At 40.0% G+C, this 11,274-nt stretch overlaps 1 long non-coding RNA gene across 1 annotated transcript in view; it reads left to right on the forward strand.

Moving 5' to 3' along the window:
* Positions 1-11,274, forward strand: part of LOC134158303 (uncharacterized) — a 120,689-nt gene that overhangs the window by 92,101 nt on the left and 17,314 nt on the right. The window lies entirely within an intron of this gene.

Below are 11,274 nucleotides of genomic sequence, written 5' to 3' on the forward strand. Positions count from 1 at the left end.
TGGCTGTGCTTGATCCTTTTTATTTTAGTTTTATGCAAATATCAATGCTTTTTCACATAAATATTTGCACAAAACAAGTTGTATGTTCCTATGTTCAATCATTCCAATAAGAAAGAACACAACAGGTATGATACAAGACACTGCTTAGGGCAGTTTTGAAATCCCCAAATCCCTGGATAGTTAAATTGCATTCCATTTATCCCAGCCTTCCATGTCTGTATCACTGAAGATGTTGAGTAGGCTCATTGAGTTTGAGTTGAAGCTGGATAGCCGAGAGGGGTAAGCATCTGCTCCTGGAGCAGCCCAGCCACTGCTAAAGACACTCTTTTGGGTAGAAGGGACAGCGGAAAGTGAAAACTAAACTGCATCCAACCAATAGACCCTGTCTTTAATTTGTTTCTGTCTAGGAAAGATGCTTCACAGAAGTGTTGTGTGGCCAGAGGTGGTTTGAAATCTTCTAAACTTGCCTAATCCAATCTAGCTGCTACCTCTTTCTGAGTGATTTGATGTCCTGGTGGCTTACGGAAAGTCTCCAATCAGGGTAAGAAATCAATGCTGTGTGACTCCATTTAAATGGTCAGTCACTATCCACAGCCTGAATTTCAGCTGAATACTCACAGCAAGATGTTCAGAGTCGATTAGCAAAGGGATAAAAGGCCAATAGAAAATCATTAGGATACATTTTCAATGGAATAAATGTGATAAAATAACATTAACCTCCTTGGATTTTCTGCAAGCATAAACAAAAACAGGAATCATCAACCTAATTATTTATGTTGCTTATAAAATACATTTTTATTGGTTCAGATACTGAATACTTTTAAAGAAAATGTGTTTCTACTTTTCTAAAAACTATTTACTCAGATAGTCAGAGATTATTTTACTCCTCACTCGTACACTTGCAGTAGATATAAAATTGAGTTTCTATCTCTCATTTCACTTGCAATATTAATTCCAAAATTCACCTGGCTCTGAATGAAAAGCTATGCAAGGTGTACGCACAGTTTATTTCACAGACTCCTCTGTGAACAAATTATCATAATCAATAAAATATTTGTCATAATTTTAAACATCCTTTGCACATCAGCTTAACAATTAGTGTAGTTGTTTATAAATAATGGTAGTCTATATTTTCTCTCTTAAGAATGGAAAATAAATTCAACATGTACGATTGGAGTTCAAGAAGAGCTTTTTGCTTAATCTGCATGTGGAAGGGTTCTGATAGCAACTTGCTAGGGTTTGCTTGGTTTTGGGTTTTTTTTTTAACTGTTTCCTTTGCATAACTTAAATATCACTCTTTTCTAGGTTCATTTGAGGATTTGAATCTGTTTTCATTTCTGTGATTAGGCACAAGACATGCTTAGAAGTTATTGCCCACCCACAATATTCACCTTATAATATTCTTTTTTAGTTTGTTTTTCTTATTTCTTGTAACACAAAACTTAAGACTAAATTTAATGAGAGGCAGAAAAAAATATGGAAGTCAGTGAATTTAAACTATCTTTTCCGTACTCTCACTCCTAAAGAATTGCTTAACAGAATGGAAGGTTGTCAAAGTGCTCTTCCATTCCCATACCATCTTGTATTTCACTTGTATGAATAAATTAATTGATACTTCTAAAATAATTATTTTTAATGAGGAGTTATCTATTCTATTTTCATAAGGAGATCTGTAACAGGAGTATACAATTAAGAGACAACAGTTCAGTTATCTGAAGTCTTTTTGTTCTCCAAGGTGCTATAGATCAGCCCAAGTTCCTATACACTCTAATAGGTCTTCTGTTTCTAAAGAGTATTTTTGAACAGTTAGCTCCACTTGGAAGAAATTAGAAGCTTTCCAGATGACATTTTACATTCATCAAAATATGTCATGCTAGATTCAGTAGGCCTTTCTTCTGTTACTTTACAGACAAACTGAATGAGCATACAAAATTGATTCAAATTAGTTCTAATGATGTGCATCAGGAAGACTTCAAAATTATGCCTCAGGTCAAGACACGGAAAAGGAACAGCACTAAACATGGCTTCAAAATATTTTTCATATTATACAGCTTCTCTGGAGCTTATATAAAAATACATCTATCTACAAATTCAGATCAGGGAGAAAATAAGGCAAGATTCAGTAACTTCTATATGCTTTCTTCCTACAGTGCTTCATACCTCCTCTTTTCCCTTACAGCTCACAGCTCAAAGACAATAGACTATCTATCTTGCTTCCCTTCTTCAGTATCTATAAGTTATTTGTCAAGGTAGGAAGGAACCATGGTTTCCTGTTTGATTAAAATTCAGACATACTCAGCAGAATATCTGTTCCCTTTACAATACTTGTCATACAAGGAACACCAAAATTATGAGCTTGCTTTCTTTCAAAGATACAGATCTCTAGTTATCAAGTGCTGTGAAATCTCAGATTAACTCATCATTCAATCTGAACAATGAAAGAATATAGTCAAAGAGTCTTCAGTTCTCCCTACCTTACAAGCAAATTCAGTTCTTCCTTTTGCAAACGGATATGGACATAGTGCCTTACAGTTTCCTTCCTTCCAGACTGCATTGCTATAGATGTCTATAATGTAGAAATGAAGGCAAATGTAAAACCTATATTTTGACTAAATCTGTTCCTTCAGGGACTGCAAAACCGCATGCAGTTACAGTAGGCTGTAAGGACCACGTGTATGCTGGATTAGATTCCATGAAATTGGATACCAGGCTTCTGTGGTAGCATGCCTTTAATCAGGACAAGCTGCTCTGAAGCATTTTGCTTTTTTGTTTGTTTCTCCATGTCCCACTCTAACAGCCAGCTGAAATCCAGAGGCCTTATTTTCAAAGGCATTCATATTTCTGGCTCCCACTACAGCAGATGCAAGCAATCTACAGCTGTGTTCATGTGGGACAAGTCAGGTCACCCAGGCTAGAGCAAGATAATGAAGAAGTGGAGAATTCAGACACAGTAATACACATAAAAGAAATTTAACTAATTCCAAGTTGTTAAAAATAGTCTCCAGGGCTTGCTGCCTTGGAAAAGCTTTCCCATCAGCATGGCTATTATCTAAGTGAGAGTAAGGAATGAAAAATTACTAGCCATTTCTGTTCTCTTCTCCATCTCCATTTTCAAGAGGAAGAGAAGAGACCTGAAATAAGGAGGCTGGCAGGGAAGCTGACCGTTCTTCCTGTCCACAGAGGAGCTGGGAATCAGCTATCAGGGCTAGGCACACTTTCATTGCCAAACCACTGCTCAAATCCATAAAACCATTTAGAATTTTAAGAAAATGCTCCTCCCATAATATCAAGCTTTTTTGCACATATTATGGGTATACTTCTCAACTGTATTCCTTTTTCTTTGTTATTGTGTTACTTTGTAAACTAAAATTCAAATACTAATATGAAATTGAAAGTATAACTTCAAGTCCTAAACAGCTCAGGAGACTTTTGGCACGGTATCATGACAGCTTTAGTCTTCTTGCTGTAAGTCTCTCTGGTATTTGGAATCCACAGCAGGAAAATCCCTAGAGAAGTCTCTAGAAGAAACAATGAAAGGTGGTAGTCTGCATTTTAGTTTTCCTGAACTTCTCTGTATTGCTACCTTCGCAGTACAAAAATATTTTATTCCCTTTTGTCTAAGCAGCAACAAAAAAAAATCCCAATTCTGTTTGTTTTCCTGACATCTTTCACTTGTCCTTTGACCTTAAATTTATTCTGCATGCCATTTACAGCAGCTGTCCATCAACAGACACAGATGGCTCTTGTTCAAGTTATCAGTTTCTGCTTTCTCAAGCACTACAACATCCTTCACAAACTCAGTCCAGGCTTCTTCACCTTTCTACAAAGATTGGTTTGTGAATTCCTTGTTTTGACCACATTTTTATTCTCTATTTCTCCATTGCTATCCCATCTCCATGTCATCAAACATGAATAAAAATAAACAGGGTTACAACTTCTACAGTTTAGGACCTATCACTGACCTATCCCATTTATCTAAAACAAAGTAAATAAATGAATAATGATAACAATGAATACAACAACGTATGCATGGAAACACGCTACCTCCAAAATTATTAGATTTGAATGTGTCATGTTTAGATCTTCAATGTAAGTAGGAGAACCTGGACACATGCCTTCTCTCCGAGTTACGATCATGCCACTGAAGATACTGTTCATATATTTTGGGGAAATTTTCCTTCTATGTGTATTAAAGGCTTGAATCTGATGTCCTTACTTAAACTGAGTAATATTTTATTTCATTACTCAGTCCATTGAGCAAATGACTTACAAAGAAAAGTGCTATTTAACTGGAGTAAAGATGATACAACTTGTCTTTAACAAATCTTGCCTTTTAAATATACTTTTTTCTCATTTTTGTTTGAAAGATCACGCATTCTATTTCCTCTTCTTTTGCTCTACTGCAGTTTAAAATATGTTGGTCACATCTAATAGGCAAGGTTCAGAGGCTGTGTGACTTCATTAGATAAATGAATGTTTAATGGATTTTTCCAATATGCTGCTAATCATGTGAGCAGAATAAGAAACAGATCAGCAGTGAACTTCATTTACAGTGTAAGACAATGACATTCAAACAGAATGCAATCTCAAACTGGTTTGTCTTCTTAAAACTGCCTTTGATCTTTAAATGCAATAGAACATTTTGTATACATAAATGGATCAATAACCCTTACAGTGTATGTAATGACAACTGACATCAGATTAATTTACTTTCACAAGTACCTAAAGATACATGATTAAATCATTAGGAAATAATCATGTTCCTGCCTGAAAGGTAAAGTATTATTTTACAAAAGGATGAATATTATTTTAATCCTTTCAAGTTGATTTATGAATGTGATTCTATCAGGTACCATTCTCCTTTGCTGCAGTCTTCAGAAACATATTTATTACCAGACTTTCTGTTTTCCATAGGGGTCCTCTGGAATATGTGTTCAGTCTGACAATTATTTTGCAATAGACCATAGGCTAAAAGAAACATCAGAACTTTACCATACTTATTCTAAGAACCATATGTTGGTCTAATTGATTCATTTCCAATGATAAAATCTCTAGCTTCTTTTCTAAGTTTAGCTGGCCAAGGATTGAATTAAAAGAAGGAAGAAAGAAAAAAAGCTACCTTAGTGCTGCACAGTATGTCATCGTTGATTCAATTGTCTAATGTACTTGTGATATCCTTATTGCAAAAAAAGAGTATATAAAAGCTGCCAAGGCCACAGGGGTTATATCCTAAGAGCAAAGTAAAAGTAAAAGAAAATGGCAAGACCAGATGAAGTAAAATTAAATTAAATAAGTGCTCATGGATCAAGGCTGTTAAGAGAAGCAGATGATAAAGCAAATATTTGCTACAAGCTGGTAGCCTCATTGGATTTAAAACTGTCATTATGGGGTTTAGAATGCAGTTTGGAGCAAAACAAAAGTAGTTGCGTGAACAAAAAATAACCTCCCCTAGTTCTTTTTTCTACTAATAAATGTCTCCCTACCATTCTACCATTTCACCCATCTTAGTTTCATAGCTGTCTGTTATGAGCTGTGCAGCTTCCTACGAAATTGAATGTCTTAATAGCAATTTGAGTTGCATACTTTGAAATAATTTTCATATGAACTTGAGCATACAGTTTTTGCTAATAGGACCGGATAAAATTTGGCTACTGTGAGACAAGCTGGGGAGGATGAAATTCTCTGCAGAAGCAAGGTGAAGCATTTCTGATACATGCATGGAGTAGCAAGGATAAGAGGATGTAGTAGCAATAGGTGCAGTGGCTGATCGATGCGATCTGTGAATAATAGAGAGAAGTTCTCAGCTACGGTTATGTCAAGTGTGGAAATTTCTCTCTGAGTTCAGAAGATGTTAAGGTGTCCAGAGGATGGGTAAGTGTCATCTTGGAAGATGAACTGGATGCAGAAAGCTGGAATTTCACTAGGATCATGAACCTAGTTATAAAGAAGACAATCAGGGATACTGGTTATCTATCCAAAAAGCAGGATAATAAGAGAGTCAGAATATGCTGGAGGGAATGTAGAAGTAATGTTGATTAAGTCCACATGAGGTTTTGTTCACCAGCTGTTTGTAGCCTGACTCCTAACTGTTGCTGCCTGTTCCTTCCCTAAATATCATTAAACCTACCTCTCAGTTTGGGAGCCATAGACAATGAACATTGTGCCCCTTCTCAAGAATATACTATGAATTTAGTGGCAGTTGATGGAGGGGTTTTTTTAGAAAGGTTCAGAATTGCTGGGACTAAGAACCACAGCCATCAGTATTTCCCAACAACTGGAACTGCTAAGGCAGCAAAGCATGTTGACAGAAAGGTGGTGTGCACACCAGGCAGCATATACAGGATGAAGGACAGTGCATGAGGGGAGGATGCACAGAGAATGGGGGTCTCCAGAAGGACTTTAAGTGATGCACACAGACAAGAAGGATGCAGCACCCCAGAGGCTTCTCTGATAAATGTGCTTGAGTCGAGGAGCACAGGAGCTCAGTACCAAACATTGCCTGTAGTCTGTGAACACCAAAGAGATGTTAGCTGCCACGCACCACCAAAGAAAGGAATCACTGGTTCATTTCCTAAAGTAGTTAGAAACTGGGGATGGATGCTTCTAGATGTGCAGTTCAAATGCTTGTCATCTGTGAAGCAGCAAAATTTAGTCTTTGAGGCACAGTAACAGCTTTTACCCTCTCCAACAGCTCCTGATGCGCTTTTCTTTCGCCAGGATGGATGCATTTTTCTTTCCCAAGGATGAGCACAAAAGCAGGGGCCACTTTTGAAACTGTGTTATATACATTCTGATGCTGAATAATTACTTCACATTGATTTGTGATTGCCTTGATCCTCTCAGGATCAGGTTGGTCTTTTCTGGGCTGAATATTTGGAAAATGCCTTTCAAGGGACTACCCTTTCCCTACCCAGTAGATTATGCCTTTTTAAAAAATAATACATTCTAGGTGCACATAATCAGATAATGAAATCATGAAATTTCTGCTCAATTTCTCCAGACATTAAAGAACATGGCTGTGCATTTTTAATATGACCCTATTATTGGAAAAACTGGCTGCTTGGTGGATTTTTGGTTTTTTAACTTCTCAGCTCTACCTCTTTAGTCAAGCATTGTGCTTCTGAAGTGACACTTCAGCCAGCTTCTGCTTAAAGAGGTCAATAACATCTTGGGTGTAATTGGTTTAAAGTGCCAGAACTGACAACCTCTAAATTCTCTTTCTTAAAACTGCTGATCCTACTATTGCTAAGTCTATTGCTAACATGTTTAATATGTTTCTTTTCTTTTTGGTAAGTAGTTTCTTTGGAGAAATGCATTGGAATTTGTCACCTGTGTTAGAATGGAGCTGTTCAAATTATTAGGGTTTTTTCTGTTCTACCCCTACCCTCCAATCAGGATTCCCTTTCAGGCAAGGGAGATTCCATCAATGAAAACACCAAAGTCATCTCTGCCATCTATAATTGTATTCTCATAGTTCTAGCTCTGGTTACACAAAAATGAATCTGGAAAACTGCCATTGGAAAAAAGCTGGGTCTGGCTCTGTGCCTCATGCCTTTTCCATTTCCATTATTTGCTCTTAAAAGAGCTCTCCTATGCTACTTTGCGTCTAGCAAGTTCAGCAAAGGAGCGAAATATCGGGCAGTCAGTGCTAAGCCAGCTGAGGAGGGCTGCAGAGTGACTGGGCGGCTGCTGCTCTGGCCTCTGGTCCCTGCTGTCATCCCCAGGGAGAAGGAGCCTGTGCCAGCACACGCTGCCCCCACAGCTGTACAGTACCAGTCTGGCCATAGGTTCCTCAATGTCCGGCTCAGCTGTGGCTGCAGAGGGAGCAAATGAAACACCACATCTGATTCTACAACTCTTTAATCTTGAAAATCTGCTCAGGCAGTGCCAGCAAGAGTGCTGTCTTTCAAATACAGAGGCACTCCTTGCAGAAAGGGAGTGGCTGGAAACACTGCTGCCCCCCAGGCTTGTCTTCACCAGAAAATTGTGAAACCTCTTTCCTCAGCTCCCCGCCACCTCCCAGCTTGTTTCACAAACCCTGCTCTGCAAGGGCTTCCTCTGCCTCTGCACAGGTCCCTCATTGCTGCCACAGGAACTCTGCAGCCTTCCTGAAGTCTCCCCATCATCTTCACCCTTCTCCAGTGCTTCCCGACAGATGCTTGGTACCCAGCTGTGCTCTCTTACTGGTCCTTCTCCTGGCTGTCGAGGGAGCCAGGATCATCTTCTGTGAGGGGGAGTGTAGGGGCGACAGGAGGTGAGAGAACACAGGAGCAGGCCAATTGTGGCATGTAAAACCACCAAACAGGGGGTAGCATGGTAGCAGGAGAGAGGGAAACCTCGGGGGACTTCTAGAGGTTGTGGCATGGCAGAAGTGCAGGAGCCCACCATAACCAGCCTTGTGGAAAGATAACGTGAGAGGGTGATGCTGGGGGAAACAGCAGCAGGGAGTTCAGTAATAAGCAGATGTTAACTCAAGGTGAGGCACTGCTAATAATCCTTGAGGGGATTTCCACTTCAGGCAAGGTACCTCATCCAACATTTGCCTTGACAGAGATGTAAGAAGGTCTGAGAAAGAGCCTCAGGAACATTGTTCCCTTCAGTCCTTAGAAAGTCTGCATAATATTCTGAAAAGTCACCTTAATCCAGTCAGCATTAATGCTGGAGAGACAGCAAGCCAGCTCTTCCCAGTACAGCAAAAGCAGAAGTAATGATGCAATGCACATTCTGTTCCTCTACATGTTAGTCATTCCTTGCCACACATTTCTAAACTGTAAATGGTCTTCTAAGACAGTGATGGTACTACTGAGCACAACACAGCTTGGGAGCCAGGTCTCGGGCTGTGCTAGCTCCACCAAAAAGAAGCCAGCCCTGCTCACTTGCACTGGCAAATATCAATACATTGATTTAAGCTGCCTGCTGTGTCCACACTGTGAGTAATTAATGCAGCTGGAGAAATTCCTGCTCCTTCTGAATACCAGCCATAGCCTGTCAGAGACAGGCTGCTTCTGGGAACACAGAGATGCCAAGTGGACAAACACCAGCTATTGCAAGCACACAGGCTGCATTGCACTAGGTGTGTAACAAGATACTATCTTCATCAACTAGGAAAAGTGCAGCAGACCTTTTGTATTTCAGCATTGGTTTAAAATCTGTAGCAAGTCATCACTGTAAAATGGTGAACTCCCTAACTTGGTAATAGTCCCTTCTGAATCTGGGAGAAAAAGAGATATCTCCCCTGTCCACACCAGTAACAAAGATATTTTACAGCAGTTCTGATTAAAAATGGTAATAAAACCTGCATCCCTTCACCCCTCTTCTGCCCAAACTGCTCCTGGCAGCTGTTACATCCTCAACAGGTCCTATCTCTGAGAGAAAACCATGGTAGAAAGAAGCTTACGGAAGGGATAGTCCTAAATAACTCTCTATTGCTTCAGCCTGTGAAGGAACAGTAGAAGGGGAATGAGCTGAACCTCAGGGTGCTCCATTGAACCCACCAGTGGTGGGAGATCCCAAGCTGCTCCTGCCCTACAGCAGCTTCTCCAAGGTGAAAACCCAGCAACATGCCTGGCTGGAGTCAGTGCTGCAGCACTTTGTTTATTTCAATTTTAAGTGCTTAGCTTTTTGCCTTCATCTGAACACAGCAATCAGAACATTTCATGTTCATGTGCTTTTTTTGCATTCAGCACAAAGCCCAGCCTGCACTTTATATCCCTTCTTCTTCCCTCCCACCGCTTTTTGGTATGGATAAGAAATCAGAGCCAGCGGAGGGGTTAAATTCAAATTCAGGACCCCCACGTTGCAACAAATCTGATGACCGCCTTTTTCCTCTTTTCTCCCCACCACCAAGGATTTTCCTCATCACGCTGCACACCCAGACTTCCTGGAGGCACACATGGGTAGTGTTCACCTGCCACAGTGATGGGCTTGGACTCTTGGGGGCACAGTCACACTACATATAAACAACAAAACTCCTAGCTGATATAATCGTGTCATTAGCAGTAATACGTTCTGGAAAAAATTCCTAAGGAAGCTGCTAGCGTATGCTGGTGGTGGTTATAAACTATCCTTCTGAGATCAGTTTCTTGACAGCTGGTCAAAATACCAACCAAACAGTAAACTGAATTATTCATTACAATTTTCTGTGCCTTCTTAAGCAACCTTAGCCGTATTAAAATAGCCATATTATTAGGAAGTATTGTGAGGGCAGAATTCAAACTCTTCTCTCCAACACACACTCCCCAGACACTAGAACTCCATCAGCATATTGATAAGCTTGTGTCAAGAAATGACGTGACCCCTGGCTAAAAATTAGTTATTTAACAGAGCTACTAAAAAATTGGGATCTCTCTCTCTTTAAACGTTTGACCCTGAGGCAGAAGAGAAGGGGAGGGAGGGAGAAGGAGGGAGATGATAATCACATTAGATAACAACCTGACTCATGGTAATAGAAGCCTCATTGCTATCCAAGTGCTTTTAGAAGGAAACAGCCACACCTAGAGAGGCACCTGTGCAGAGGAAGATTAGTTTTAAATGGAGGAAGGACAGAGATAAAAATGCACTTTCAGCTGAGCACAGTGGAATAGTTGTTTGTTTATACAGAAACTGTCTTAAATCCAAAAGCCATTCTGTACTACTTCAGATAATGGGATGTGGCTGGTATGTAATTCATGCGAGAAGCAGGTACGCTGCAGGGCTCAAAATGAAATGGGGATTTTTATTTAGGCAGGGAAAAGAAAATAACCATATGTGGGGAAGAAGTGGTTGATGCAGTCTTTCTGGAATAAATCAACTTCTGCAATGATAATGACCTTCCATGAATAAAATTCATAAATGTCAGTCTGACAGTACAAAATAAAACCTTCACTTGAATGTGGGTATGGCTGTAGTAAGTGATTTGCTTGGAAGAAAGCTGCACAAGAATTGGATGATTTGATTGATTAACCAAATATAAGCATCAAACATGCCTTCCATATGCAGGTGCCATGGTTTTGTACATTTAAGACTTCTCTTTCTTCTCCCCTGCTCTGTAGCCCATTGCTATAACCGCACTGTCCTCTGAGTACTAAGCCCCTCTTTCTTGTTGCAGCTCTTTGACACAGTAGCTATGGAGTGAGCCCAGTAAACCAGAGGACCTTTCCCTGCGGGTCTAGGCAGGCCTCCCAGCCCCTGATCTCCAGCTGCCCTTGCTGTTCCCTGTATTGGTTCTGAGTCAGGAGGTTGTGGTGAGTGGATGCTGCCTGCAAGTATAGCAACAACCCTACCACCTGGGGGGGG

This window comes from Pezoporus occidentalis, unplaced genomic scaffold (assembly GCF_034315485.1).
Source record: "Pezoporus occidentalis ecotype Australia unplaced genomic scaffold, CSIRO_AGI_Poc_V1 ctg129, whole genome shotgun sequence".
In the NCBI taxonomy this organism is placed as follows: Eukaryota; Metazoa; Chordata; class Aves; order Psittaciformes; family Psittacidae; genus Pezoporus; species Pezoporus occidentalis.